This window comes from Panulirus ornatus, chromosome 11, assembly GCF_036320965.1.
Source record: "Panulirus ornatus isolate Po-2019 chromosome 11, ASM3632096v1, whole genome shotgun sequence".
Classification (NCBI taxonomy): Eukaryota; Metazoa; Arthropoda; class Malacostraca; order Decapoda; family Palinuridae; genus Panulirus; species Panulirus ornatus.
Window position 1 is genome coordinate 25665348 of NC_092234.1, and position 3932 is coordinate 25669279.

The window sequence follows — 3932 nt, forward strand, 5'->3', positions numbered from 1 at the left end:
ATGACCATTGATAAAGCTCCATAGCAGAAGACACCTCCAAAAGGAACCCAAAAGATCATAGATGGCTTTTGCTTTAAAGGGAATAACGAAACACCTTTACAAATATCTGATGAATAGCAACATAAACATAGACATCTCTCCAAGCTATGAAAACTGTCTATTAATGATAAGAAGTATGTGTGGTGACTTGTAGCATTAGTGAAGACTGAGATCCATGATTGGCCTGGACTTTCCTCCCTTCATTGGGTCGTATACCACTTGCACAAAAACCTGGTAGACTTAAGTATTGTTTCTTAGCCATACCTCCGTCTTCGGTATTACTGAGTTAAAGGTGATAACTGTTCGTTTCCGTCTAATAACAAGGAGTAACAACAGAGTATTATAATCTTTGAATAACTTTGGTTCACAGTGGAAAGTGTCAATTGCCTGATCCCATGACTTGCAGATGTGGTCCACACAGTAGGGCAACGATCAGATGAAAGTATATCATATGTATTATATGAGGATAACTGCGTGTTTTATTGACACTATATATAGACATAGGTATTTTTCACTGTATTATATGACTGTCTTCTTTAAGAATATTGCGATGGCTGGGAATCGAACCCGGGTCAACTGCTTGGAAGGCAGCTATGCTCACCACTATACCACCATCGCTTGAAAATGTTTGCAACATTTGCTTTACGTGGGTCTGCCTGGTGGTCATTATACCTACCTTGGCCACGCGGATACCTGAAACTTTGTGTGTACTTCATAGACAATTCCAGCGGTCCTAACTTCACACACAGTGTACCCACCATGGACTATATAGCCCTGAACGTGTTAGTGTCCCCATCAAATGTACCTAGTATCGATGACTTCACAGACAGTGTATCCACTACAGTCATACGGATACTTGAACCTTTCTCTGTCTCATTGACAATGCCAGCGGCCCTGACTTTACAGACAGTGTGGTTATCAAGGATAATTGGATCCTTCAACGCATCTGTGTTCTCCAGGAACCACCTCTTCATCCCGGACTCAACAAACATTGTTTATCATTTTCTCTTTTGTCATGAAAGAACTGTTCCATGGTGACGTCATATTGGCCACATAGAATCAAGAATGTAAGTAAGATATCTCCCGATATTTTCCTTTCTTCCATTGTGAGTAGAGTGAGTGTTTATTCCCTGTTTCTGTCTCTGCGTTTATCAGTCGGAAGTTTTCTTAGGTTTGCAATTAAGTCCTATTTCTAAACATTATACATCTATTTCTAAACTTAACCAACAAAGGATGAGAACACAAGATAGAGAGGAGGCAGTATGATTCTCCAGTCAAAGCTGGCCGATCTCCTCCCCGTGCCAGCCTCCTGCCAGCGGCGGAGTAGGGGTTTGAAATCTGCTAACACTACCAGTGGAACTTTCCGTGGTAACATCCAGTGTTCTTCTCTGCTGATTACACATTTACCTAGTTCATTATATGAGAAGGGAATTCTACACTTGTGTGGCTCCTCTATCATTGAAGACGTGAGCATACGTCTCAAGAACGTGTGTACATGTTTATTTGTGTGGATACATATGCGTCTGTATGTATGTAAATATATGTCTTAATGGGTCTATATGTTTTTGTGATCTCTTTGAGTTCAACATGTATAATTTCATGTTGTACAGTAGAGTACTATTGCATATTCGTTATGAAGCTCAAACGATTCGTAGTGAAAACGGAATATGAGTCTGACCTCATAGTTCATATATGAGAGGTAAATATTTGGCTCTCAGATGGTAATTATTGGCTACAAGAGAACTAAGTATGTATAAATGAAGTTAAAAAGGGGAGGAAAGACAATGTCTAAAATCGAGCAAGAAAACTCATCTCCAAACACATACACATAAACACACACACAATCTCTTCTCTCTCTCTCTCTCCTCTTGAAGTTGTGGTAGGTAGCAAGTAGTCTGTAGTAATCGACCAAGTAGATATATCAGTGTTACTTAATACATAGGTTTCGAGAAATATAGAAATGATTACCCAATGAGCCATATTTAAGTGGCTGTCCCGTGTCATTCCTTAACCCTAGAAATTATCTTTCATTATGGGTCACCCACACCTCGACAGCTGGTTTTCTCCCAACAAAATAGAAGTTGTCCATCTCGCTCCTCTCACTTGGAATGTAACTCATAAGGCTCTTCATTCGTCAACCTAGATTTTTGTGTAGTGACCGTTACGCCCTAGCCCTACCATTTGGCATAATCATGTCGTAAGCACGCTTAGATAATGAACTGTCTCTCTCTCTCTCTCTCTCTCTCTCTCTCTCTCTCTCTCTCTCTCTCTCTCTCTCTCTCTCTCTCTCTCTCTCTCTCTCTCTCTCTCTCTCTCTCTCTCTCTCCAGGCATATACAGTGTGGAAGTTCAGCCACAGCAGATAACACTTCTGTGAGAAATAATTGTGCAACTGATTTTTTAGTTAAAAGTTTTGTACCTATAGCTTAGTGTCAGGTGCCTGAGAATTGCAAGACTGACGTTATAGTGCCCTTGTATAAAAATAGGTCAACAAAGGAAATTGTTCAAATTACAGAGGTATATGTTTCTTCGGTGTACTTGACACGTTATATGGGAAAGTGGTGATTAAGAGGGTGTTGGCATACACAAAGCCTTGAACTGGGAAGGAAATATCAGTTTTAAGGAGTCGTATAAGATGTGTGTATCAGATGTTTGAAATGAAAAGTATGTGTGAGAAACACTTGGATAAACAGAAAGGTTTGTATATGGTGGTTATATTATTGAAGAAAAAGCATGATCGGTATAATAGAAAAGTTTTTTGGAGGGTATTACGCCTTTATTTTTGGAAGTAAACTCCTTCAAGCAAAAATATTCTTTTTCAATAGTTAAGTGCATATGTGGGAGTAGAGGAGAGGAGTCGAGCCGGTGTCTACCGAGCTATAACTGCAGTAGCTGGTGTCAACGTTTTGAAGAGTGATGACAAAAAGAAAGGTGAGAGTGAATTTGAATAAAAGCAAGGGTTTTTATGGTCAGCAATGGAGAGGCCCAAGCTGGTTGACTGTCAGTTTCAATGAAGAGAACCTTGAGGAAGTAGGAGGTTTTAGATACCTGGGAGAGGATATGGCAAAAAATAATACTATGAAGGCTGAAACGACCCTGAGACTGTGAGAAGGGACTAAGGTCCTCTGGCATGTTGAGGAATGTGTGTGGAAAGTGAGGTCATTGTCTGTTTGAGCAACGTTGTGAATGTCTGATGGCATAGTAGTACCGACAGTGTTGTATGAATGGTAGATATTGGCCCTAGTTAATAAAGTAAAGTAGAGAGTAGATGTGTTGGAAATGAAATTTTGTGGGGAATATGTTTTGTGAGGAGGGCTGATGAAATGAGAAATTATATAGCAAGTGAGAAGTAAGGTCTTAGAAGTTTGCCCAAGAGAGTTGAAGAATATGTGCTGATAGGGTATGGATACATGGTGAGGATGAGTGAGAAGAAGAAGAATAGGAGGATTGTCTGTGGAGGACACAGACACTTTCAGGCATCCGTGTGGAAAAGTTGGATGTTCTGGACCATCCAAGCAGAATATCGTAAGGGTACTGTATCAAACACCGTCAAGCGATAGTCGTATAATGGTGAGCATAGCTGCCTTCCAAGCAGTTGACCCAGATTCGATTCCCGGCCATCACAACAATGTGTTAGAAGTTGTTTGATTTGTATTGTGATATGAAGGACATTTAATGTTAAGACAGGAAAGGGTAATTAACATATTTAGGAAGAGGTTCATTACTGCGTTGTGAATTTGGTGGAAAGTTTGAACATAAGAACTCCAACCTAACTGTGCTATGGTCACGCCAGTTTCCTGCCTGTCATCCTTTCTCACTGAGAGAGAGAGAGAGAGAGAGAGAGAGAGAGAGAGAGAGAGAGAGAGAGAGAGAGAGAGAGAGAGAGAGAGAGAG

At 40.4% G+C, this 3932-nt stretch overlaps 1 non-coding gene across 1 annotated transcript; it reads right to left on the bottom strand.

Annotated features, from left to right (window-relative positions):
• Positions 1-585: 585 nt before the first annotated feature.
• Positions 586-657, bottom strand: TRNAG-UCC (transfer RNA glycine (anticodon UCC)). Its single transcript has one exon. It is a non-coding gene; the product is annotated as a tRNA-Gly (tRNA).
• Positions 658-3932: the final 3275 nt, after the last annotated feature.